The sequence below is a fragment of the Microcebus murinus genome, unplaced genomic scaffold (genome assembly GCF_040939455.1).
Source record: "Microcebus murinus isolate Inina unplaced genomic scaffold, M.murinus_Inina_mat1.0 scaf002_hap2_Mmur4.0, whole genome shotgun sequence".
Taxonomy (NCBI): domain Eukaryota; kingdom Metazoa; phylum Chordata; class Mammalia; order Primates; family Cheirogaleidae; genus Microcebus; species Microcebus murinus.
This window is the reverse complement of record NW_027438948.1, coordinates 1,465,935-1,491,557: the sequence shown is the minus strand read 5'-3', so window position 1 is coordinate 1,491,557 and position 25,623 is coordinate 1,465,935. Positions and strand designations below refer to the sequence as shown.

The 25,623-nt window shown below is 63.3% G+C and overlaps 5 non-coding genes and 2 pseudogenes across 5 annotated transcripts; all 7 read left to right on the top strand.

The window, feature by feature from the left end:
- The first annotated feature begins 2,116 nt into the window (after window positions 1–2,116).
- LOC142866237 (5S ribosomal RNA) lies at window positions 2,117–2,235 on the top strand. Its single transcript, XR_012916278.1, has one exon. It is a non-coding gene; the product is annotated as a 5S ribosomal RNA (ribosomal RNA).
- A 3,780-nt stretch (window positions 2,236–6,015) lies between these two features.
- On the top strand, window positions 6,016–6,134 carry LOC142866278 (5S ribosomal RNA). The gene has a single exon (XR_012916319.1). It is a non-coding gene; the product is annotated as a 5S ribosomal RNA (ribosomal RNA).
- Window positions 6,135–9,914: 3,780 nt separating this feature from the next.
- Window positions 9,915–10,033, top strand: LOC142866316 (uncharacterized; annotated as a pseudogene).
- A 3,774-nt stretch (window positions 10,034–13,807) lies between these two features.
- Window positions 13,808–13,926, top strand: LOC142866277 (5S ribosomal RNA). Its single transcript, XR_012916318.1, has one exon. It is a non-coding gene; the product is annotated as a 5S ribosomal RNA (ribosomal RNA).
- Window positions 13,927–17,707: 3,781 nt separating this feature from the next.
- On the top strand, window positions 17,708–17,826 carry LOC142866315 (uncharacterized; annotated as a pseudogene).
- Window positions 17,827–21,604: 3,778 nt separating this feature from the next.
- LOC142866276 (5S ribosomal RNA) lies at window positions 21,605–21,723 on the top strand. The gene has a single exon (XR_012916317.1). It is a non-coding gene; the product is annotated as a 5S ribosomal RNA (ribosomal RNA).
- Window positions 21,724–25,504: 3,781 nt separating this feature from the next.
- On the top strand, window positions 25,505–25,623 carry LOC142866275 (5S ribosomal RNA). The gene has a single exon (XR_012916316.1). It is a non-coding gene; the product is annotated as a 5S ribosomal RNA (ribosomal RNA).

Here is a 25,623-nt window from a genome sequence, read left to right as displayed (position 1 = left end):
GCCCTCCAGAAACCCGGCAGCAGGGTGGCCGCAGCAGTCTCCAGCAGCCGTCCCTAAGTCGCGTGAGTGCGGGGGACGTGCCCCCGCTGTGCCGCGGGGGCCCAGCCTGGTGTCTTCCCTGAGGCCCTGCGGCTGCCGGCTGGGCTGCCGCTCCCCGCAAGGGGAGAGCCGCGGAGGTGGGGACCGCCTCCTGATGGGGACGTACACGCAGCTCTCCACGTCGGATTCCGGGGCTCTCTGTCCTGCCCGAAGGCCCAGCTGGCCTGCGGGTCCTTAGAGTGGCAAAAACCTCCGAAAACTGAGACTGAGGGTCCGGTGGGTGTCTGCACTTTTGTGCTGGGCACCCCAGGGAGGCCCGGGGGCTGGCTGGACATCGTGGTCTGCTGGGCGGGGGGGGGGTTGGAGGAGCAACTGATGCCCTTTGCACTTTGGGTAGCAAGAGTCTGAGGTGTCTCTGAGCCCTGTGCCCTGTGGGGGCGGGGCGGGGGGGAGGAGGAGGAGGAGGAGGAGGAGGTGGGAAGGGCCGGGGCCTGCAGTCCTGTTCCCGGGGTGGCACGGCAAGTGGCTTCTTCCACAGGCTGCTTGGCCTGGGCTCCCTGCACCTGGGCCTTTGGAGGACCGGCCCTGTGCTTGCCAACACTTCCTGCAGGGACCCAGAGCTGGGAGGTGGCATCTCTCAGCCCTGGGTCGGGCAGAGCCCCAGCGGGCCATGCCCACAACCTCTCTCAGCACCGGTCCCCCAGAAGGCTCCTTTGGGACCAGGATTCTCTTGCGGTGACTCTTTAAGGTCTGGCCCCTGGATGGAGGGGCACCAGGAGTAGAGGAGCAGGAAGGGGAAGGGGGTGGCCATGCGAGGGGACACTTTGAGGCCAAGTCCCAGCTTCAGCCTGATCCTCCTGGGAACCCCGCTCTGAGACAAGGAGCCGGGCTTCGCATTCCCACAGCAGCCAGTCGTGGGCTGAGGACACCTGGGGCGTTGGGAACTCCCTGGCTTCTCCTTGGTTTAACATCTAGAGCTGCTTGTGAATCGCGCCGCCACACACACCCGAGTGCAGGTGTCTTCCGCACAGACTGCGGGCCTCGCTCTTCTGAATGCCGCTAGCTCGCCACCCACCCACGGGTGAACCTGGTCAGGGTGCTTTCTCTCAGGGGCAGACTCTTTTCCGGGCGGGCTACCGGTGTCTCTGTTTGCTCGTTTCTTTCTTCCATTTCGGGAAAGTCTTCCTTGCTGGGTGTGGAAATCTCCTATGCCTTCCCTCGCCTATTCTGTCAGCTTTAAAATTCTCCTTCAGTTGCCACCCTCACAGATGGATTAGGAAACTCTTTCCGGTGCACTCATTAGTGAAATGACCTCCAGGAAGCTGGAATCCAATATCTAATGGCCGATTTTTAGCGAGTCCACACGCCAGGGTGGTCGGGGTCCAAAGCAGCCCCGGCCAGGCCCAGGCCCCTTGGACTGGGCCACAGGAGGACACGGAGGAGGGTCCCGGCCCCCACGAAGCGGTGCCGGCAGTTCTCCACGGGCTTGGGCGTTTTCCAGAGGTAGGAGATGGAGGGGACTGATTTCTTCAGCGCCCCCCAAACCACGCCACCCCACCCCACCCATGGGACACATCCCCAGAGAGAGACGCCCCATACACTGGCTGTGCCCCAGCCCTGGCCCGGGGGAATAGGCGGCAGCCCACCCACAGGGCGAGGGGGGGGCGCAGCTGAAAGGGGTTGTGGGGGAGGGCGGCCCCTGGCTGGGGTCAAAGGGCGAGCGTCCCGCGCGTGCGCAGTCAGCGGCAGCGACGCGCTGGGGGTGGGCAGCGGGTAGGTGAAGGAGGCCGGGCGAGGAGACGAGGGGAGCTGGGAGGGCTCCACCTTGGCGAGTCCAGCCGTGGAGGCGCATCTTGTGTGAGTGTGAGTGAGTGTGAGTGTGTGTGTGTGTGTATAGAGAGACAGCCCCCCACCCCGCCCCGCCCCGCCCCGCCCCGCCCATCACCCCCCTCCCTGGGAGCCCGCGGGACCCGGCCGGCGCGGCCCCGCCCGGCGCGGGGCCTGGGGCGGGAGGCGGCGGCGGGGAAGCCCAGAGAGGCTCGGCTTCTCGAGCGGGGCAGGGGCGCCCTCCGCCGCCGTCTAGGGCCACACCACCCTGAACGCGCCCGATCTCGTCTGGTCTCGGAAGCTAAGCAGGGTCGGGCCTGGTTAGTACTTGGATGGGAGACCGCCTGGGAATACCGGGTGCCACAGGCTGCTCCTTTTTTTTTTTTTTTTTTTTTCTTGCCTCTTGTTCTGTCCCCTTTCTGGGAGCGCGGCGGCGGCCCGGGGTGGGGGTCACCCCCACCCTCAGCGCCCGCGCGGTGCCTGGCGCCCCAGCCCGCACCGTGGGGCCTCCTCTTGTCCCAAGCCGCGACACCGCCGCCACGCGGCAGCATGCGTGGCATCTGGACTGTCAGGTCTCAGACCAAAGGTCTGCTCTGTGGGAACCGACACGCTGGAGGAAACCTTGAGAGTCTGAGAGGGGAGGGAGTTCCAGAAGAAGGCCAGGATGTCATTTTGAGGGAGTATGTGACCAGAACTCATCCCGTTGCTTTTGGGGTTCTATGGGCTACACGCAGGAATCTTTGGTGGTGGCACCTGATGTTGGGGGATCCGGAGTCACACCCAGACCTGCTCCACAGGCCTCCTTTTACTTTTCTCTTCGGATTCATTATTTTTAAAAAGTGTCTCTTACCTCTAGGATTGCATTTTCTTTTCTCTCTCTTTTCAAGCAGATGATGGGAGTACAAGTATTCAGGTGACATGTGTTGCCCGTGCCGCCCTCCCCCCTGTGTTCTTTTTTTTTTTTTTTTTTGAGACAGAGTCTCGTTTTGCTGCCCAGGCTAGAGTGAGTGCCATGGCGTCAGCCTAGCTCACAGCAACCTCAATCTCCGGGCTCAAGCAATCCTGCTGCCTCAGCCTCCCGAGTAGTTGGGACTACAGGCATGCACCACCACGCCCGGCTGTGTTTTTCTATATATATTAGTTGGCCAATTAATTTCTTTCTATTTTTAGTAGAGACGGGGTCTCGCTCTTGCTCAGGCTGGTTTCGAACTCCTGACCTGGAGCAATCCGCCCGCCTCGGCCTCCCAGAGAGCTAGGATTACAGGCGTGAGCCACCGCGCCCGGCCCCCCCTGTGTTCTTATTCATATACCTCTCATGTTGTTCCAGCGTATTGTGGGGGTACCAATGTTAAGGTCGGGTGCCTTGCCCTCTCCAAGCCTCCCCCCTCGGGTCAGAGCTTCAAGTGCGCCCATCCCCCAGTCGGTGCGCACCCACCCCATGCCTAATGGATGTGTATGCCCCTCCCCTCCCCCCACCCGCCCGACACCCACCCGATGAAGGTGATTCCTCTCTGTCCACTTAGGTGTCCATCCGTTCGTACCAATTTGCTGGTGAGCGCGCTCACGTGGTGCTCGTGTGTCCATTCTTGGGATACTTGGCTTACTGGAACGGGTTCCAGCTCTGGCCAGGAGAACACGAGAGGCGCCCTCTCACCGCTGCTCCTCACAGCCGAATGGCACTCCGTGGTGTCCACGCGCCACATTTTATTGATGCACTCCTGGATGGATGGGCACTCGGGTCGCTTCCACGTCTTTGGGATTGTGAATTGTGCCCTAACTGTAACCCTAACCCTTACCCAGCCCGTCTCCTCTGCCCCTGCCTGACGCACTCCTCCCCGGCCAGGCCCGTCACTGTCCTGGGCCCCCGCCTGACCGGCTCCTCCCCGCCCGGCCGGTCACCGTCCTCTGCCCCTGCCTGACACGCTCCTTCCCGCCCGGCCTCTCACCGTCCTCGGCCCCTGCCTGACCGGCTCCTCCACCGCCTGGGCCTTCCAAGGGCTTGGTGTGGACGCTGCTTCCAGGAAGCCCTCCAGAAACCCGGCAGCAGGGTGGCCGCAGCAGTCTCCAGCAGCCGTCCCTAAGTCGCGTGAGTGCGGGGGACGTGCCCCCGCTGTGCCGCGGGGGCCCAGCCTGGTGTCTTCCCTGAGGCCCTGCGGCTGCCGGCTGGGCTGCCGCTCCCCGCAAGGGGAGAGCCGCGGAGGTGGGGACCGCCTCCTGATGGGGACGTACACGCAGCTCTCCACGTCGGATTCCGGGGCTCTCTGTCCTGCCCGAAGGCCCAGCTGGCCTGCGGGTCCTTAGAGTGGCAAAAACCTCCGAAAACTGAGACTGAGGGTCCGGTGGGTGTCTGCACTTTTGTGCTGGGCACCCCAGGGAGGCCCGGGGGCTGACTGGACAACGTGGTCTGCTGGGCGGGGGGGGGGGGTTGGAGGAGCAACTGATGCCCTTTGCACTTTGGGTAGCAAGAGTCTGAGGTGTCTCTGAGCCCTGTGCCCTGTGGGGGCGGGGCGGGGGGGAGGAGGAGGAGGAGGAGGAGGAGGTGGGAAGGGCCGGGGCCTGCAGTCCTGTTCCCGGGGTGGCACGGCAAGTGGCTTCTTCCACAGGCTGCTTGGCCTGGGCTCCCTGCACCTGGGCCTTTGGAGGACCGGCCCTGTGCTTGCCAACACTTCCTGCAGGGACCCAGAGCTGGGAGGTGGCATCTCTCAGCCCTGGGTCGGGCAGAGCCCCAGCGGGCCATGCCCACAACCTCTCTCAGCACCGGTCCCCCAGAAGGCTCCTTTGGGACCAGGATTCTCTTGCGGTGACTCTTTAAGGTCTGGCCCCTGGATGGAGGGGCACCAGGAGTAGAGGAGCAGGAAGGGGAAGGGGGTGGCCATGCGAGGGGACACTTTGAGGCCAAGTCCCAGCTTCAGCCTGATCCTCCTGGGAACCCCGCTCTGAGACAAGGAGCCGGGCTTCGCATTCCCACAGCAGCCAGTCGTGGGCTGAGGACACCTGGGGCGTTGGGAACTCCCTGGCTTCTCCTTGGTTTAACATCTAGAGCTGCTTGTGAATCGCGCCGCCACACACACCCGAGTGCAGGTGTCTTCCGCACAGACTGCGGGCCTCGCTCTTCTGAATGCCGCTAGCTCGCCACCCACCCACGGGTGAACCTGGTCAGGGTGCTTTCTCTCAGGGGCAGACTCTTTTCCGGGCGGGCTACCGGTGTCTCTGTTTGCTCGTTTCTTTCTTCCATTTCGGGAAAGTCTTCCTTGCTGGGTGTGGAAATCTCCTATGCCTTCCCTCGCCTATTCTGTCAGCTTTAAAATTCTCCTTCAGTTGCCACCCTCACAGATGGATTAGGAAACTCTTTCCGGTGCACTCATTAGTGAAATGACCTCCAGGAAGCTGGAATCCAATATCTAATGGCCGATTTTTAGCGAGTCCACACGCCAGGGTGGTCGGGGTCCAAAGCAGCCCCGGCCAGGCCCAGGCCCCTTGGACTGGGCCACAGGAGGACACGGAGGAGGGTCCCGGCCCCCACGAAGCGGTGCCGGCAGTTCTCCACGGGCTTGGGCGTTTTCCAGAGGTAGGAGATGGAGGGGACTGATTTCTTCAGCGCCCCCCAAACCACGCCACCCCACCCCACCCATGGGACACATCCCCAGAGAGAGACGCCCCATACACTGGCTGTGCCCCAGCCCTGGCCCGGGGGAATAGGCGGCAGCCCACCCACAGGGCGAGGGGGGGGCGCAGCTGAAAGGGGTTGTGGGGGAGGGCGGCCCCTGGCTGGGGTCAAAGGGCGAGCGTCCCGCGCGTGCGCAGTCAGCGGCAGCGACGCGCTGGGGGTGGGCAGCGGGTAGGTGAAGGAGGCCGGGCGAGGAGACGAGGGGGGCTGGGAGGGCTCCACCTTGGCGAGTCCAGCCGTGGAGGCGCATCTTGTGTGAGTGTGAGTGAGTGTGAGTGTGTGTGTGTGTGTGTATAGAGAGACAGCCCCCCACCCCGCCCCGCCCCGCCCCGCCCCGCCCCGCCCATCACCCCCCTCCCTGGGAGCCCCCCGGACTCGGCCGGCCCGGCCCCGCCCGGCGCGGGGCCTGGGGCGGGAGGCGGCGGCGGGGAAGCCCAGAGAGGCTCGGCTTCTCGAGCGGGGCAGGGGCGCCCTCCGCCGCCGTCTAGGGCCACACCACCCTGAACGCCCCCGATCTCGTCTGGTCTCGGAAGCTAAGCAGGGTCGGGCCTGGTTAGTACTTGGATGGGAGACCGCCTGGGAATACCGGGTGCCACAGGCTGCTCCTTTTTTTTTTTTTTTTTTTTTCTTGCCTCTTGTTCTGTCCCCTTTCTGGGAGCGCGGCGGCGGCCCGGGGTGGGGGTCACCCCCACCCTCAGCGCCCGCGCGGTGCCTGGCGCCCCAGCCCGCACCGTGGGGCCTCCTCTTGTCCCAAGCCGCGACACCGCCGCCACGCGGCAGCATGCGTGGCATCTGGACTGTCAGGTCTCAGACCAAAGGTCTGCTCTGTGGGAACCGACACGCTGGAGGAAACCTTGAGAGTCTGAGAGGGGAGGGAGTTCCAGAAGAAGGCCAGGATGTCATTTTGAGGGAGTATGTGACCAGAACTCATCCCGTTGCTTTTGGGGTTCTATGGGCTACACGCAGGAATCTTTGGTGGTGGCACCTGATGTTGGGGGATCCGGAGTCACACCCAGACCTGCTCCACAGGCCTCCTTTTACTTTTCTCTTCGGATTCATTATTTTTAAAAAGTGTCTCTTACCTCTAGGATTGCATTTTCTTTTCTCTCTCTTTTCAAGCAGATGATGGGAGTACAAGTATTCAGGTGACATGTGTTGCCCGTGCCGCCCTCCCCCCTGTGTTCTTTTTTTTTTTTTTTTTTGAGACAGAGTCTCGTTTTGCTGCCCAGGCTAGAGTGAGTGCCATGGCGTCAGCCTAGCTCACAGCAACCTCAATCTCCGGGCTCAAGCAATCCTGCTGCCTCAGCCTCCCGAGTAGTTGGGACTACAGGCATGCACCACCACGCCCGGCTGTGTTTTTCTATATATATTAGTTGGCCAATTAATTTCTTTCTATTTTTAGTAGAGACGGGGTCTCGCTCTTGCTCAGGCTGGTTTCGAACTCCTGACCTGGAGCAATCCGCCCGCCTCGGCCTCCCAGAGAGCTAGGATTACAGGCGTGAGCCACCGCGCCCGGCCCCCCCTGTGTTCTTATTCATATACCTCTCATGTTGTTCCAGCGTATTGTGGGGGTACCAATGTTAAGGTCGGGTGCCTTGCCCTCTCCAAGCCTCCCCCCTCGGGTCAGAGCTTCAAGTGCGCCCATCCCCCAGTCGGTGCGCACCCACCCCATGCCTAATGGATGTGTATGCCCCTCCCCTCCCCCCACCCGCCCGACACCCACCCGATGAAGGTGATTCCTCTCTGTCCACTTAGGTGTCCATCCGTTCGTACCAATTTGCTGGTGAGCGCGCTCACGTGGTGCTCGTGTGTCCATTCTTGGGATACTTGGCTTACTGGAACGGGTTCCAGCTCTGGCCAGGAGAACACGAGAGGCGCCCTCTCACCGCTGCTCCTCACAGCCGAATGGCACTCCGTGGTGTCCACGCGCCACATTTTATTGATGCACTCCTGGATGGATGGGCACTCGGGTCGCTTCCACGTCTTTGGGATTGTGAATTGTGCCCTAACTGTAACCCTAACCCTTACCCAGCCCGTCTCCTCTGCCCCTGCCTGACGCACTCCTCCCCGGCCAGGCCCGTCACTGTCCTGGGCCCCCGCCTGACCGGCTCCTCCCCGCCCGGCCGGTCACCGTCCTCTGCCCCTGCCTGACACGCTCCTTCCCGCCCGGCCTCTCACCGTCCTCGGCCCCTGCCTGACCGGCTCCTCCACCGCCTGGGCCTTCCAAGGGCTTGGTGTGGACGCTGCTTCCAGGAAGCCCTCCAGAAACCCGGCAGCAGGGTGGCCGCAGCAGTCTCCAGCAGCCGTCCCTAAGTCGCGTGAGTGCGGGGGACGTGCCCCCGCTGTGCCGCGGGGGCCCAGCCTGGTGTCTTCCCTGAGGCCCTGCGGCTGCCGGCTGGGCTGCCGCTCCCCGCAAGGGGAGAGCCGCGGAGGTGGGGACCGCCTCCTGATGGGGACGTACACGCAGCTCTCCACGTCGGATTCCGGGGCTCTCTGTCCTGCCCGAAGGCCCAGCTGGCCTGCGGGTCCTTAGAGTGGCAAAAACCTCCGAAAACTGAGACTGAGGGTCCGGTGGGTGTCTGCACTTTTGTGCTGGGCACCCCAGGGAGGCCCGGGGGCTGACTGGACAACGTGGTCTGCTGGGCGGGGGGGGGGGGTTGGAGGAGCAACTGATGCCCTTTGCACTTTGGGTAGCAAGAGTCTGAGGTGTCTCTGAGCCCTGTGCCCTGTGGGGGCGGGGCGGGGGGGAGGAGGAGGAGGAGGAGGAGGAGGTGGGAAGGGCCGGGGCCTGCAGTCCTGTTCCCGGGGTGGCACGGCAAGTGGCTTCTTCCACAGGCTGCTTGGCCTGGGCTCCCTGCACCTGGGCCTTTGGAGGACCGGCCCTGTGCTTGCCAACACTTCCTGCAGGGACCCAGAGCTGGGAGGTGGCATCTCTCAGCCCTGGGTCGGGCAGAGCCCCAGCGGGCCATGCCCACAACCTCTCTCAGCACCGGTCCCCCAGAAGGCTCCTTTGGGACCAGGATTCTCTTGCGGTGACTCTTTAAGGTCTGGCCCCTGGATGGAGGGGCACCAGGAGTAGAGGAGCAGGAAGGGGAAGGGGGTGGCCATGCGAGGGGACACTTTGAGGCCAAGTCCCAGCTTCAGCCTGATCCTCCTGGGAACCCCGCTCTGAGACAAGGAGCCGGGCTTCGCATTCCCACAGCAGCCAGTCGTGGGCTGAGGACACCTGGGGCGTTGGGAACTCCCTGGCTTCTCCTTGGTTTAACATCTAGAGCTGCTTGTGAATCGCGCCGCCACACACACCCGAGTGCAGGTGTCTTCCGCACAGACTGCGGGCCTCGCTCTTCTGAATGCCGCTAGCTCGCCACCCACCCACGGGTGAACCTGGTCAGGGTGCTTTCTCTCAGGGGCAGACTCTTTTCCGGGCGGGCTACCGGTGTCTCTGTTTGCTCGTTTCTTTCTTCCATTTCGGGAAAGTCTTCCTTGCTGGGTGTGGAAATCTCCTATGCCTTCCCTCGCCTATTCTGTCAGCTTTAAAATTCTCCTTCAGTTGCCACCCTCACAGATGGATTAGGAAACTCTTTCCGGTGCACTCATTAGTGAAATGACCTCCAGGAAGCTGGAATCCAATATCTAATGGCCGATTTTTAGCGAGTCCACACGCCAGGGTGGTCGGGGTCCAAAGCAGCCCCGGCCAGGCCCAGGCCCCTTGGACTGGGCCACAGGAGGACACGGAGGAGGGTCCCGGCCCCCACGAAGCGGTGCCGGCAGTTCTCCACGGGCTTGGGCGTTTTCCAGAGGTAGGAGATGGAGGGGACTGATTTCTTCAGCGCCCCCCAAACCACGCCACCCCACCCCACCCATGGGACACATCCCCAGAGAGAGACGCCCCATACACTGGCTGTGCCCCAGCCCTGGCCCGGGGGAATAGGCGGCAGCCCACCCACAGGGCGAGGGGGGGGCGCAGCTGAAAGGGGTTGTGGGGGAGGGCGGCCCCTGGCTGGGGTCAAAGGGCGAGCGTCCCGCGCGTGCGCAGTCAGCGGCAGCGACGCGCTGGGGGTGGGCAGCGGGTAGGTGAAGGAGGCCGGGCGAGGAGACGAGGGGGGCTGGGAGGGCTCCACCTTGGCGAGTCCAGCCGTGGAGGCGCATCTTGTGTGAGTGTGAGTGAGTGTGAGTGTGTGTGTGTGTGTGTATAGAGAGACAGCCCCCCACCCCGCCCCGCCCCGCCCCGCCCCGCCCCGCCCATCACCCCCCTCCCTGGGAGCCCCCCGGACTCGGCCGGCCCGGCCCCGCCCGGCGCGGGGCCTGGGGCGGGAGGCGGCGGCGGGGAAGCCCAGAGAGGCTCGGCTTCTCGAGCGGGGCAGGGGCGCCCTCCGCCGCCGTCTAGGGCCACACCACCCTGAACGCCCCCGATCTCGTCTGGTCTCGGAAGCTAAGCAGGGTCGGGCCTGGTTAGTACTTGGATGGGAGACTGCCTGGGAATACCGGGTGCCACAGGCTGCTGCTTTTTTTTTTTTTTTTTTTTTTTTGCCTCTTGTTCTGTCCCCTTTCTGGGAGCGCGGCGGCGGCCCGGGGTGGGGGTCACCCCCACCCTCAGCGCCCGCGCGGTGCCTGGCGCCCCAGCCCGCACCGTGGGGCCTCCTCTTGTCCCAAGCCGCGACACCGCCGCCACGCGGCAGCATGCGTGGCTTCTGGACTGTCAGGTCTCAGACCAAAGGTCTGCTCTGTGGGAACCGACACGCTGGAGGAAACCTTGAGAGTCTGAGAGGGGAGGGAGTTCCAGAAGAAGGCCAGGATGTCATTTTGAGGGAGTATGTGACCAGAACTCGTCCCGTTGCTTTTGGGGTTCTATGGGCTACACGCAGGAATCTTTGGTGGTGGCACCTGATGTTGGGGGATCCGGAGTCACACCCAGACCTGCTCCACAGGCCTCCTTTTACTTTTCTCTTCGGATTCATTATTTTTAAAAAGTGTCTCTTACCTCTAGGATTGCATTTTCTTTTCTCTCTCTTTTCAAGCAGATGATGGGAGTACAAGTATTCAGGTGACATGTGTTGCCCGTGCCGCCCTCCCCCCTGTGTTCTTTTTTTTTTTTTTTTTTTGAGACAGAGTCTCGTTTTGCTGCCCAGGCTAGAGTGAGTGCCATGGTGTCAGCCTAGCTCACAGCAACCTCAATCTCCGGGCTCAAGCAATCCTGCTGCCTCAGCCTCCCGAGTAGTTGGGACTACAGGCATGCACCACCACGCCCGGCTGTGTTTTTCTATATATATTAGTTGGCCAATTAATTTCTTTCTATTTTTAGTAGAGACGGGGTCTCGCTCTTGCTCAGGCTGGTTTCGAACTCCTGACCTGGAGCAATCCGCCCGCCTCGGCCTCCCAGAGAGCTAGGATTACAGGCGTGAGCCACCGCGCCCGGCCCCCCCTGTGTTCTTATTCATATACCTCTCATGTTGTTCCAGCGTATTGTGGGGGTACCAATGTTAAGGTCGGGTGCCTTGCCCTCTCCAAGCCTCCCCCCTCGGGTCAGAGCTTCAAGTGCGCCCATCCCCCAGTCGGTGCGCACCCACCCCATGCCTAATGGATGTGTATGCCCCTCCCCTCCCCCCACCCGCCCGACACCCACCCGATGAAGGTGATTCCTCTCTGTCCACTTAGGCGTCCATCCGTTCGTACCAATTTGCTGGTGAGCGCGCTCACGTGGTGCTCGTGTGTCCATTCTTGGGCTACCTGGCTTACTGGAACGGGTTCCAGCTCTGGCCAGGAGAACACGAGAGGCGCCCTCTCACCGCTGCTCCTCACAGCCGAATGGCACTCCGTGGTGTCCACGCGCCACATTTTATTGATGCACTCCTGGATGGATGGGCACTCGGGTCGCTTCCACGTCTTTGGGATTGTGAATTGTGCCCTAACTGTAACCCTAACCCTTACCCAGCCCGTCTCCTCTGCCCCTGCCTGACGCACTCCTCCCCGGCCAGGCCCGTCACTGTCCTGGGCCCCCGCCTGACCGGCTCCTCCCCGCCCGGCCGGTCACCGTCCTCTGCCCCTGCCTGACACGCTCCTTCCCGCCCGGCCTCTCACCGTCCTCGGCCCCTGCCTGACCGGCTCCTCCACCGCCTGGGCCTTCCAAGGGCTTGGTGTGGATGCTGCTTCCAGGAAGCCCTCCAGAAACCCGGCAGCAGGGTGGCCGCAGCAGTCTCCAGCAGCCGTCCCTAAGTCGCGTGAGTGCGGGGGACGTGCCCCCGCTGTGCCGCGGGGGCCCAGCCTGGTGTCTTCCCTGAGGCCCTGCGGCTGCCGGCTGGGCTGCCGCTCCCCGCAAGGGGAGAGCCGCGGAGGTGGGGACCGCCTCCTGATGGGGACGTACACGCAGCTCTCCACGTCGGATTCCGGGGCTCTCTGTCCTGCCCGAAGGCCCAGCTGGCCTGCGGGTCCTTAGAGTGGCAAAAACCTCCGAAAACTGAGACTGAGGGTCCGGTGGGTGTCTGCACTTTTGTGCTGGGCACCCCAGGGAGGCCCGGGGGCTGGCTGGACAACGTGGTCTGCTGGGCGGGGGGGGGGGGTTGGAGGAGCAACTGATGCCCTTTGCACTTTGGGTAGCAAGAGTCTGAGGTGTCTCTGAGCCCTGTGCCCTGTGGGGGCGGGGCGGGGGGGAGGAGGAGGAGGAGGAGGAGGAGGTGGGAAGGGCCGGGGCCTGCAGTCCTGTTCCCGGGGTGGCACGGCAAGTGGCTTCTTCCACAGGCTGCTTGGCCTGGGCTCCCTGCACCTGGGCCTTTGGAGGACCGGCCCTGTGCTTGCCAACACTTCCTGCAGGGACCCAGAGCTGGGAGGTGGCATCTCTCAGCCCTGGGTCGGGCAGAGCCCCAGCGGGCCATGCCCACAACCTCTCTCAGCACCGGTCCCCCAGAAGGCTCCTTTGGGACCAGGATTCTCTTGCGGTGACTCTTTAAGGTCTGGCCCCTGGATGGAGGGGCACCAGGAGTAGAGGAGCAGGAAGGGGAAGGGGGTGGCCATGCGAGGGGACACTTTGAGGCCAAGTCCCAGCTTCAGCCTGATCCTCCTGGGAACCCCGCTCTGAGACAAGGAGCCGGGCTTCGCATTCCCACAGCAGCCAGTCGTGGGCTGAGGACACCTGGGGCGTTGGGAACTCCCTGGCTTCTCCTTGGTTTAACATCTAGAGCTGCTTGTGAATCGCGCCGCCACACACACCCGAGTGCAGGTGTCTTCCGCACAGACTGCGGGCCTCGCTCTTCTGAATGCCGCTAGCTCGCCACCCACCCACGGGTGAACCTGGTCAGGGTGCTTTCTCTCAGGGGCAGACTCTTTTCCGGGCGGGCTACCGGTGTCTCTGTTTGCTCGTTTCTTTCTTCCATTTCGGGAAAGTCTTCCTTGCTGGGTGTGGAAATCTCCTATGCCTTCCCTCGCCTATTCTGTCAGCTTTAAAATTCTCCTTCAGTTGCCACCCTCACAGATGGATTAGGAAACTCTTTCCGGTGCACTCATTAGTGAAATGACCTCCAGGAAGCTGGAATCCAATATCTAATGGCCGATTTTTAGCGAGTCCACACGCCAGGGTGGTCGGGGTCCAAAGCAGCCCCGGCCAGGCCCAGGCCCCTTGGACTGGGCCACAGGAGGACACGGAGGAGGGTCCCGGCCCCCACGAAGCGGTGCCGGCAGTTCTCCACGGGCTTGGGCGTTTTCCAGAGGTAGGAGATGGAGGGGACTGATTTCTTCAGCGCCCCCCAAACCACGCCACCCCACCCCACCCATGGGACACATCCCCAGAGAGAGACCCCCCATACACTGGCTGTGCCCCAGCCCTGGCCCGGGGGAATAGGCGGCAGCCCACCCACAGGGCGAGGGGGGGGCGCAGCTGAAAGGGGTTGTGGGGGAGGGCGGCCCCTGGCTGGGGTCAAAGGGCGAGCGTCCCGCGCGTGCGCAGTCAGCGGCAGCGACGCGCTGGGGGTGGGCAGCGGGTAGGTGAAGGAGGCCGGGCGAGGAGACGAGGGGGGCTGGGAGGGCTCCACCTTGGCGAGTCCAGCCGTGGAGGCGCATCTTGTGTGAGTGTGAGTGAGTGTGAGTGTGTGTGTGTGTGTATAGAGAGACAGCCCCCCACCCCGCCCCGCCCCGCCCCGCCCCGCCCATCACCCCCCTCCCTGGGAGCCCGCGGGACCCGGCCGGCCCGGCCCCGCCCGGCGCGGGGCCTGGGGCGGGAGGCGGCGGCGGGGAAGCCCAGAGAGGCTCGGCTTCTCGAGCGGGGCAGGGGCGCCCTCCGCCGCCGTCTAGGGCCACACCACCCTGAACGCCCCCGATCTCGTCTGGTCTCGGAAGCTAAGCAGGGTCGGGCCTGGTTAGTACTTGGATGGGAGACCGCCTGGGAATACCGGGTGCCACAGGCTGCTCCTTTTTTTTTTTTTTTTTTTTTCTTGCCTCTTGTTCTGTCCCCTTTCTGGGAGCGCGGCGGCGGCCCGGGGTGGGGGTCACCCCCACCCTCAGCGCCCGCGCGGTGCCTGGCGCCCCAGCCCGCACCGTGGGGCCTCCTCTTGTCCCAAGCCGCGACACCGCCGCCACGCGGCAGCATGCGTGGCATCTGGACTGTCAGGTCTCAGACCAAAGGTCTGCTCTGTGGGAACCGACACGCTGGAGGAAACCTTGAGAGTCTGAGAGGGGAGGGAGTTCCAGAAGAAGGCCAGGATGTCATTTTGAGGGAGTATGTGACCAGAACTCATCCCGTTGCTTTTGGGGTTCTATGGGCTACACGCAGGAATCTTTGGTGGTGGCACCTGATGTTGGGGGATCCGGAGTCACACCCAGACCTGCTCCACAGGCCTCCTTTTACTTTTCTCTTCGGATTCATTATTTTTAAAAAGTGTCTCTTACCTCTAGGATTGCATTTTCTTTTCTCTCTCTTTTCAAGCAGATGATGGGAGTACAAGTATTCAGGTGACATGTGTTGCCCGTGCCGCCCTCCCCCCTGTGTTCTTTTTTTTTTTTTTTTTGAGACAGAGTCTCGTTTTGCTGCCCAGGCTAGAGTGAGTGCCATGGCGTCAGCCTAGCTCACAGCAACCTCAATCTCCGGGCTCAAGCAATCCTGCTGCCTCAGCCTCCCGAGTAGTTGGGACTACAGGCATGCACCACCACGCCCGGCTGTGTTTTTCTATATATATTAGTTGGCCAATTAATTTCTTTCTATTTTTAGTAGAGACGGGGTCTCGCTCTTGCTCAGGCTGGTTTCGAACTCCTGACCTGGAGCAATCCGCCCGCCTCGGCCTCCCAGAGAGCTAGGATTACAGGCGTGAGCCACCGCGCCCGGCCCCCCCTGTGTTCTTATTCATATACCTCTCATGTTGTTCCAGCGTATTGTGGGGGTACCAATGTTAAGGTCGGGTGCCTTGCCCTCTCCAAGCCTCCCCCCTCGGGTCAGAGCTTCAAGTGCGCCCATCCCCCAGTCGGTGCGCACCCACCCCATGCCTAATGGATGTGTATGCCCCTCCCCTCCCCCCACCCGCCCGCCCGACACCCACCCGATGAAGGTGATTCCTCTCTGTCCACTTAGGCGTCCATCCGTTCGTACCAATTTGCTGGTGAGCGCGCTCACGTGGTGCTCGTGTGTCCATTCTTGGGCTACCTGGCTTACTGGAACGGGTTCCAGCTCTGGCCAGGAGAACACGAGAGGCGCCCTCTCACCGCTGCTCCTCACAGCCGAATGGCACTCCGTGGTGTCCACGCGCCACATTTTATTGATGCACTCCTGGATGGATGGGCACTCGGGTCGCTTCCACGTCTTTGGGATTGTGAATTGTGCCCTAACTGTAACCCTAACCCTTACCCAGCCCGTCTCCTCTGCCCCTGCCTGACGCACTCCTCCCCGGCCAGGCCCGTCACTGTCCTGGGCCCCCGCCTGACCGGCTCCTCCCCGCCCGGCCGGTCACCGTCCTCTGCCCCTGCCTGACACGCTCCTTCCCGCCCGGCCTCTCACCGTCCTCGGCCCCTGCCTGACCGGCTCCTCCACCGCCTGGGCCTTCCAAGGGCTTGGTGTGGACGCTGCTTCCAGGAAGCCCTCCAGAAACCCGGCAGCAGGGTGGCCGCAGCAGTCTCCAGCAGCCGTCCCTAAGTCGCGTGAGTGCGGGGGACGTGCCCCCGCTGTGCCGCGGGGGCCCAGCCTGGTGTCTTCCCTGAGGCCCTGCGGCTGCCGGCTGGGCTGCCGCTCCCCGCAAGGGGAGAGCCGCGGAGGTGGGGACCGCCTCCTGATGGGGACGTACACGCAGCTCTCCACGTCGGATTCCGGGGCTCTCTGTCCTGCCCGAAGGCCCAGCTGGCCTGCGGGTCCTTAGAGTGGCAAAAACCTCCGAAAACTGAGACTGAGGGTCCGGTGGGTGTCTGCACTTTTGTGCTGGGCACCCCAGGGAGGCCCGGGGGCTGACTGGACAACGTGGTCTGCTGGGCGGGGGGGGGGGGGGGTTGGAGGAGCAACTGATGCCCTTTGCACTTTGGGTAGCAAGAGTCTGAGGTGTCTCTGAGCCCTGTGCCCTGTGGGGGCGGGGCGGGGGGGAGGAGGAGGAGGAGGAGGAGGAGGTGGGAAGGGCCGGGGCCTGCAGTCCTGTTCCCGGGGTGGCACGGCAAGTGGCTTCTTCCACAGGCTGCTTGGCCTGGGCTCCCTGCACCTGGGCCTTTGGAGGACCGGCCCTGTGCTTGCCAACACTTCCTGCAGGGACCCAGAGCTGGGAGGTGGCATCTCTCAGCCCTGGGTCGGGCAGAGCCCCAGCGGGCCATGCCCACAACCTCTCTCAGCACCGGTCCCCCAGAAGGCTCCTTTGGGACCAGGATTCTCTTGCGGTGACTCTTTAAGGTCTGGCCCCTGGATGGAGGGGCACCAGGAGTAGAGGAGCAGGAAGGGGAAGGGGGTGGCCATGCGAGGGGACACTTTGAGGCCAAGTCCCAGCTTCAGCCTGATCCTCCTGGGAACCCCGCTCTGAGACAAGGAGCCGGGCTTCGCATTCCCACAGCAGCCAGTCGTGGGCTGAGGACACCTGGGGCGTTGGGAACTCCCTGGCTTCTCCTTGGTTTAACATCTAGAGCTGCTTGTGAATCGCGCCGCCACACACACCCGAGTGCAGGTGTCTTCCGCACAGACTGCGGGCCTCGCTCTTCTGAATGCCGCTAGCTCGCCACCCACCCACGGGTGAACCTGGTCAGGGTGCTTTCTCTCAGGGGCAGACTCTTTTCCGGGCGGGCTACCGGTGTCTCTGTTTGCTCGTTTCTTTCTTCCATTTCGGGAAAGTCTTCCTTGCTGGGTGTGGAAATCTCCTATGCCTTCCCTCGCCTATTCTGTCAGCTTTAAAATTCTCCTTCAGTTGCCACCCTCACAGATGGATTAGGAAACTCTTTCCGGTGCACTCATTAGTGAAATGACCTCCAGGAAGCTGGAATCCAATATCTAATGGCCGATTTTTAGCGAGTCCACACGCCAGGGTGGTCGGGGTCCAAAGCAGCCCCGGCCAGGCCCAGGCCCCTTGGACTGGGCCACAGGAGGACACGGAGGAGGGTCCCGGCCCCCACGAAGCGGTGCCGGCAGTTCTCCACGGGCTTGGGCGTTTTCCAGAGGTAGGAGATGGAGGGGACTGATTTCTTCAGCGCCCCCCAAACCACGCCACCCCACCCCACCCATGGGACACATCCCCAGAGAGAGACGCCCCATACACTGGCTGTGCCCCAGCCCTGGCCCGGGGGAATAGGCGGCAGCCCACCCACAGGGCGAGGGGGGGGCGCAGCTGAAAGGGGTTGTGGGGGAGGGCGGCCCCTGGCTGGGGTCAAAGGGCGAGCGTCCCGCGCGTGCGCAGTCAGCGGCAGCGACGCGCTGGGGGTGGGCAGCGGGTAGGTGAAGGAGGCCGGGCGAGGAGACGAGGGGGGCTGGGAGGGCTCCACCTTGGCGAGTCCAGCCGTGGAGGCGCATCTTGTGTGAGTGTGAGTGAGTGTGAGTGTGTGTGTGTGTGTGTATAGAGAGACAGCCCCCCACCCCGCCCCGCCCCGCCCCGCCCCGCCCATCACCCCCGTCCCTGGGAGCCCCCCGGACCCGGCCGGCCCGGCCCCGCCCGGCGCGGGGCCTGGGGCGGGAGGCGGCGGCGGGGAAGCCCAGAGAGGCTCGGCTTCTTGAGCGGGGCAGGGGCGCCCTCCGCCGCCGTCTAGGGCCACACCACCCTGAACGCCCCCGATCTCGTCTGGTCTCGGAAGCTAAGCAGGGTCGGGCCTGGTTAGTACTTGGATGGGAGACTGCCTGGGAATACCGGGTGCCACAGGCTGCTGCTTTTTTTTTTTTTTTTTTTTTTTGCCTCTTGTTCTGTCCCCTTTCTGGGAGCGCGGCGGCGGCCCGGGGTGGGGGTCACCCCCACCCTCAGCGCCCGCGCGGTGCCTGGCGCCCCAGCCCGCACCGTGGGGCCTCCTCTTGTCCCAAGCCGCGACACCGCCGCCACGCGGCAGCATGCGTGGCTTCTGGACTGTCAGGTCTCAGACCAAAGGTCTGCTCTGTGGGAACCGACACGCTGGAGGAAACCTTGAGAGTCTGAGAGGGGAGGGAGTTCCAGAAGAAGGCCAGGATGTCATTTTGAGGGAGTATGTGACCAGAACTCGTCCCGTTGCTTTTGGGGTTCTATGGGCTACACGCAGGAATCTTTGGTGGTGGCACCTGATGTTGGGGGATCCGGAGTCACACCCAGACCTGCTCCACAGGCCTCCTTTTACTTTTCTCTTCGGATTCATTATTTTTAAAAAGTGTCTCTTACCTCTAGGATTGCATTTTCTTTTCTCTCTCTTTTCAAGCAGATGATGGGAGTACAAGTATTCAGGTGACATGTGTTGCCCGTGCCGCCCTCCCCCCTGTGTTCTTTTTTTTTTTTTTTTTTTGAGACAGAGTCTCGTTTTGCTGCCCAGGCTAGAGTGAGTGCCATGGCGTCAGCCTAGCTCACAGCAACCTCAATCTCCGGGCTCAAGCAATCCTGCTGCCTCAGCCTCCCGAGTAGTTGGGACTACAGGCATGCACCACCACGCCCGGCTGTGTTTTTCTATATATATTAGTTGGCCAATTAATTTCTTTCTATTTTTAGTAGAGACGGGGTCTCGCTCTTGCTCAGGCTGGTTTCGAACTCCTGACCTGGAGCAATCCGCCCGCCTCGGCCTCCCAGAGAGCTAGGATTACAGGCGTGAGCCACCGCGCCCGGCCCCCCCTGTGTTCTTATTCATATACCTCTCATGTTGTTCCAGCGTATTGTGGGGGTACCAATGTTAAGGTCGGGTGCCTTGCCCTCTCCAAGCCTCCCCCCTCGGGTCAGAGCTTCAAGTGCGCCCATCCCCCAGTCGGTGCGCACCCACCCCATGCCTAATGGATGTGTATGCCCCTCCCCTCCCCCCACCCGCCCGCCCGACACCCACCCGATGAAGGTGATTCCTCTCTGTCCACTTAGGCGTCCATCCGTTCGTACCAATTTGCTGGTGAGCACGCTCACGTGGTGCTCGTGTGTCCATTCTTGGGATACTTGGCTTACTGGAACGGGTTCCAGCTCTGGCCAGGAGAACACGAGAGGCGCCCTCTCACCGCTGCTCCTCACAGCCGAATGGCACTCCGTGGTGTCCACACGCCACATTTTATTGATGCACTCCTGGATGGATGGGCACTCGGGTCGCTTCCACGTCTTTGGGATTGTGAATTGTGCCCTAACTGTAACCCTAACCCTTACCCAGCCCGTCTCCTCTGCCCCTGCCTGACGCACTCCTCCCCGGCCAGGCCCGTCACTGTCCTGGGCCCCCGCCTGACCGGCTCCTCCCCGCCCGGCCAGTCACCGTCCTCTGCCCCTGCCTGATACGCTCCTTCCCGCCCGGCCTCTCACCGTCCTCGGCCCCTGCCTGACCGGCTCCTCCGTCGCCTGGGCCTTCCAAGGGCTTGGTGTGGATGCTGCTTCCAGGAAGCCCTCCAGAAACCCGGCAGCAGGGTGGCCGCAGCAGTCTCCAGCAGCCGTCCCTAAGTCGCGTGAGTGCGGGGGACGTGCCCCCGCTGTGCCGCGGGGGCCCAGCCTGGTGTCTTCCCTGAGGCCCTGCGGCTGCCGGCTGGGCTGCCGCTCCCCGCAAGGGGAGAGCCGCGGAGGTGGGGACCGCCTCCTGATGGGGACGTACACGCAGCTCTCCACGTCGGATTCCGGGGCTCTCTGTCCTGCCCGAAGGCCCAGCTGGCCTGCGGGTCCTTAGAGTGGCAAAAACCTCCGAAAACTGAGACTGAGGGTCCGGTGGGTGTCTGCACTTTTGTGCTGGGCACCCCAGGGAGGCCCGGGGGCTGGCTGGACAACGTGGTCTGCTGGGCGGGGGGGGGGGGGGGGGGGGGGGTTGGAGGAGCAACTGATGCCCTTTGCACTTTGGGTAGCAAGAGTCTGAGGTGTCTCTGAGCCCTGTGCCCTGTGGGGGCGGGGCGGGGGGGAGGAGGAGGAGGAGGAGGAGGAGGTGGGAAGGGCCGGGGCCTGCAGTCCTGTTCCCGGGGTGGCACGGCAAGTGGCTTCTTCCACAGGCTGCTTGGCCTGGGCTCCCTGCACCTGGGCCTTTGGAGGACCGGCCCTGTGCTTGCCAACACTTCCTGCAGGGACCCAGAGCTGGGAGGTGGCATCTCTCAGCCCTGGGTCGGGCAGAGCCCCAGCGGGCCATGCCCACAACCTCTCTCAGCACCGGTCCCCCAGAAGGCTCCTTTGGGACCAGGATTCTCTTGCGGTGACTCTTTAAGGTCTGGCCCCTGGATGGAGGGGCACCAGGAGTAGAGGAGCAGGAAGGGGAAGGGGGTGGCCATGCGAGGGGACACTTTGAGGCCAAGTCCCAGCTTCAGCCTGATCCTCCTGGGAACCCCGCTCTGAGACAAGGAGCCGGGCTTCGCATTCCCACAGCAGCCAGTCGTGGGCTGAGGACACCTGGGGCGTTGGGAACTCCCTGGCTTCTCCTTGGTTTAACATCTAGAGCTGCTTGTGAATCGCGCCGCCACACACACCCGAGTGCAGGTGTCTTCCGCACAGACTGCGGGCCTCGCTCTTCTGAATGCCGCTAGCTCGCCACCCACCCACGGGTGAACCTGGTCAGGGTGCTTTCTCTCAGGGGCAGACTCTTTTCCGGGCGGGCTACCGGTGTCTCTGTTTGCTCGTTTCTTTCTTCCATTTCGGGAAAGTCTTCCTTGCTGGGTGTGGAAATCTCCTATGCCTTCCCTCGCCTATTCTGTCAGCTTTAAAATTCTCCTTCAGTTGCCACCCTCACAGATGGATTAGGAAACTCTTTCCGGTGCACTCATTAGTGAAATGACCTCCAGGAAGCTGGAATCCAATATCTAATGGCCGATTTTTAGCGAGTCCACACGCCAGGGTGGTCGGGGTCCAAAGCAGCCCCGGCCAGGCCCAGGCCCCTTGGACTGGGCCACAGGAGGACACGGAGGAGGGTCCCGGCCCCCACGAAGCGGTGCCGGCAGTTCTCCACGGGCTTGGGCGTTTTCCAGAGGTAGGAGATGGAGGGGACTGATTTCTTCAGCGCCCCCCAAACCACGCCACCCCACCCCACCCATGGGACACATCCCCAGAGAGAGACGCCCCATACACTGGCTGTGCCCCAGCCCTGGCCCGGGGGAATAGGCGGCAGCCCACCCACAGGGCGAGGGGGGGGCGCAGCTGAAAGGGGTTGTGGGGGAGGGCGGCCCCTGGCTGGGGTCAAAGGGCGAGCGTCCCGCGCGTGCGCAGTCAGCGGCAGCGACGCGCTGGGGGTGGGCAGCGGGTAGGTGAAGGAGGCCGGGCGAGGAGACGAGGGGGGCTGGGAGGGCTCCACCTTGGCGAGTCCAGCCGTGGAGGCGCATCTTGTGTGAGTGTGAGTGAGTGTGAGTGTGTGTGTGTGTGTATAGAGAGACAGCCCCCCACCCCGCCCCGCCCCGCCCATCACCCCCGTCCCTGGGAGCCCCCCGGACCCGGCCGGCCCGGCCCCGCCCGGCGCGGGGCCTGGGGCGGGAGGCGGCGGCGGGGAAGCCCAGAGAGGCTCGGCTTCTCGAGCGGGGCAGGGGCGCCCTCCGCCGCCGTCTAGGGCCACACCACCCTGAACGCCCCCGATCTCGTCTGGTCTCGGAAGCTAAGCAGGGTCGGGCCTGGTTAGTACTTGGATGGGAGACCGCCTGGGAATACCGGGTGCCACAGGCTGCTCCTTTTTTTTTTTTTTTTTTTTCTTGCCTCTTGTTCTGTCCCCTTTCTGGGAGCGCGGCGGCGGCCCGGGGTGGGGGTCACCCCCACCCTCAGCGCCCGCGCGGTGCCTGGCGCCCCAGCCCGCACCGTGGGGCCTCCTCTTGTCCCAAGCCGCGACACCGCCGCCACGCGGCAGCATGCGTGGCTTCTGGACTGTCAGGTCTCAGACCAAAGGTCTGCTCTGTGGGAACCGACACGCTGGAGGAAACCTTGAGAGTCTGAGAGGGGAGGGAGTTCCAGAAGAAGGCCAGGATGTCATTTTGAGGGAGTATGTGACCAGAACTCGTCCCGTTGCTTTTGGGGTTCTATGGGCTACACGCAGGAATCTTTGGTGGTGGCACCTGATGTTGGGGGATCCGGAGTCACACCCAGACCTGCTCCACAGGCCTCCTTTTACTTTTCTCTTCGGATTCATTATTTTTAAAAAGTGTCTCTTACCTCTAGGATTGCATTTTCTTTTCTCTCTCTTTTCAAGCAGATGATGGGAGTACAAGTATTCAGGTGACATGTGTTGCCCGTGCCGCCCTCCCCCCTGTGTTCTTTTTTTTTTTTTTTTTTTGAGACAGAGTCTCGTTTTGCTGCCCAGGCTAGAGTGAGTGCCATGGCGTCAGCCTAGCTCACAGCAACCTCAATCTCCGGGCTCAAGCAATCCTGCTGCCTCAGCCTCCCGAGTAGTTGGGACTACAGGCATGCACCACCACGCCCGGCTGTGTTTTTCTATATATATTAGTTGGCCAATTAATTTCTTTCTATTTTTAGTAGAGACGGGGTCTCGCTCTTGCTCAGGCTGGTTTCGAACTCCTGACCTGGAGCAATCCGCCCGCCTCGGCCTCCCAGAGAGCTAGGATTACAGGCGTGAGCCACCGCGCCCGGCCCCCCCTGTGTTCTTATTCATATACCTCTCATGTTGTTCCAGCGTATTGTGGGGGTACCAATGTTAAGGTCGGGTGCCTTGCCCTCTCCAAGCCTCCCCCCTCGGGTCAGAGCTTCAAGTGCGCCCATCCCCCAGTCGGTGCGCACCCACCCCATGCCTAATGGATGTGTATGCCCCTCCCCTCCCCCCACCCGCCCGCCCGACACCCACCCGATGAAGGTGATTCCTCTCTGTCCACTTAGGCGTCCATCCGTTCGTACCAATTTGCTGGTGAGCGCGCTCACGTGGTGCTCGTGTGTCCATTCTTGGGATACTTGGCTTCCTGGAACGGGTTCCAGCTCTGGCCAGGAGAACACGAGAGGCGCCCTCTCACCGCTGCTCCTCACAGCCGAATGGCACTCCGTGGTGTCCACACGCCACATTTTATTGATGCACTCCTGGATGGATGGGCACTCGGGTCGCTTCCACGTCTTTGGGATTGTGAATTGTGCCCTAACTGTAACCCTAACCCTTACCCAGCCCGTCTCCTCTGCCCCTGCCTGACGCACTCCTCCCCGGCCAGGCCCGTCACTGTCCTGGGCCCCCGCCTGACCGGCTCCTCCCCGCCCGGCCGGTCACCGTCCTCTGCCCCTGCCTGACACGCTCCTTCCCGCCCGGCCTCTCACCGTCCTCGGCCCCTGCCTGGCCGGCTCCTCCGTCGCCTGGGCCTTCCAAGGGCTTGGTGTGGATGCTGCTTCCAGGAAGCCCTCCAGAAACCCGGCAGCAGGGTGGCCGCAGCAGTCTCCAGCAGCCGTCCCTAAGTCGCGTGAGTGCGGGGGACGTGCCCCCGCTGTGCCGCGGGGGCCCAGCCTGGTGTCTTCCCTGAGGCCCTGCGGCTGCCGGCTGGGCTGCCGCTCCCCGCAAGGGGAGAGCCGCGGAGGTGGGGACCGCCTCCTGATGGGGACGTACACGCAGCTCTCCACGTCGGATTCCGGGGCTCTCTGTCCTGCCCGAAGGCCCAGCTGGCCTGCGGGTCCTTAGAGTGGCAAAAACCTCCGAAAACTGAGACTGAGGGTCCGGTGGGTGTCTGCACTTTTGTGCTGGGCACCCCAGGGAGGCCCGGGGGCTGGCTGGACAACGTGGTCTGCTGGGCGGGGGGGGGGGGGTTGGAGGAGCAACTGATGCCCTTTGCACTTTGGGTAGCAAGAGTCTGAGGTGTCTCTGAGCCCTGTGCCCTGTGGGGGCGGGGCGGGGGGGAGGAGGAGGAGGAGGAGGAGGAGGAGGTGGGAAGGGCCGGGGCCTGCAGTCCTGTTCCCGGGGTGGCACGGCATGTGGCTTCTTCCACAGGCTGCTTGGCCTGGGCTCCCTGCACCTGGGCCTTTGGAGGACCGGCCCTGTGCTTGCCAACACTTCCTGCAGGGACCCAGAGCTGGGAGGTGGCATCTCTCAGCCCTGGGTCGGGCAGAGCCCCAGCGGGCCATGCCCACAACCTCTCTCAGCACCGGTCCCCCAGAAGGCTCCTTTGGGACCAGGATTCTCTTGCGGTGACTCTTTAAGGTCTGGCCCCTGGATGGAGGGGCACCAGGAGTAGAGGAGCAGGAAGGGGAAGGGGGTGGCCATGCGAGGGGACACTTTGAGGCCAAGTCCCAGCTTCAGCCTGATCCTCCTGGGAACCCCGCTCTGAGACAAGGAGCCGGGCTTCGCATTCCCACAGCAGCCAGTCGTGGGCTGAGGACACCTGGGGCGTTGGGAACTCCCTGGCTTCTCCTTGGTTTAACATCTGGAGCTGCTTGTGAATCGCGCCGCCACACACACCCGAGCGCAGGTGTCTTCCGCTCAGACTGCGGGCCTCGCTCTTCTGAATGCCGCTAGCTCGCCACCCACCCACGGGTGAACCTGGTCAGGGTGCTTTCTCTCAGGGGCAGACTCTTTTCCGGGCGGGCTACCGGTGTCTCTGTTTGCTCGTTTCTTTCTTCCATTTCGGGAAAGTCTTCCTTGCTGGGTGTGGAAATCTCCTATGCCTTCCCTCGCCTATTCTGTCAGCTTTAAAATTCTCCTTCAGTTGCCACCCTCACAGATGGATTAGGAAACTCTTTCCGGTGCACTCATTAGTGAAATGACCTCCAGGAAGCTGGAATCCAATATCTAATGGCCGATTTTTAGCGAGTCCACACGCCAGGGTGGTCGGGGTCCAAAGCAGCCCCGGCCAGGCCCAGGCCCCTTGGACTGGGCCACAGGAGGACACGGAGGAGGGTCCCGGCCCCCACGAAGCGGTGCCGGCAGTTCTCCACGGGCTTGGGCGTTTTCCAGAGGTAGGAGATGGAGGGGACTGATTTCTTCAGCGCCCCCCAAACCACGCCACCCCACCCCACCCATGGGACACATCCCCAGAGAGAGACGCCCCATACACTGGCTGTGCCCCAGCCCTGGCCCGGGGGAATAGGCGGCAGCCCACCCACAGGGCGAGGGGGGGGCGCAGCTGAAAGGGGTTGTGGGGGAGGGCGGCCCCTGGCTGGGGTCAAAGGGCGAGCGTCCCGCGCGTGCGCAGTCAGCGGCAGCGACGCGCTGGGGGTGGGCAGCGGGTAGGTGAAGGAGGCCGGGCGAGGAGACGAGGGGGGCTGGGAGGGCTCCACCTTGGCGAGTCCAGCCGTGGAGGCGCATCTTGTGTGAGTGTGAGTGAGTGTGAGTGTGTGTGTGTGTGTATAGAGAGACAGCCCCCCACCCCGCCCCGCCCCGCCCCGCCCCGCCCATCACCCCCCTCCCTGGGAGCCCGCGGGACCCGGCCGGCCCGGCCCCGCCCGGCGCGGGGCCTGGGGCGGGAGGCGGCGGCGGGGAAGCCCAGAGAGGCTCGGCTTCTCGAGCGGGGCAGGGGCGCCCTCCGCCGCCGTCTAGGGCCACACCACCCTGAACGCCCCCGATCTCGTCTGGTCTCGGAAGCTAAGCAGGGTCGGGCCTGGTTAGTACTTGGATGGGAGACCGCCTGGGAATACCGGGTGCCACAGGCT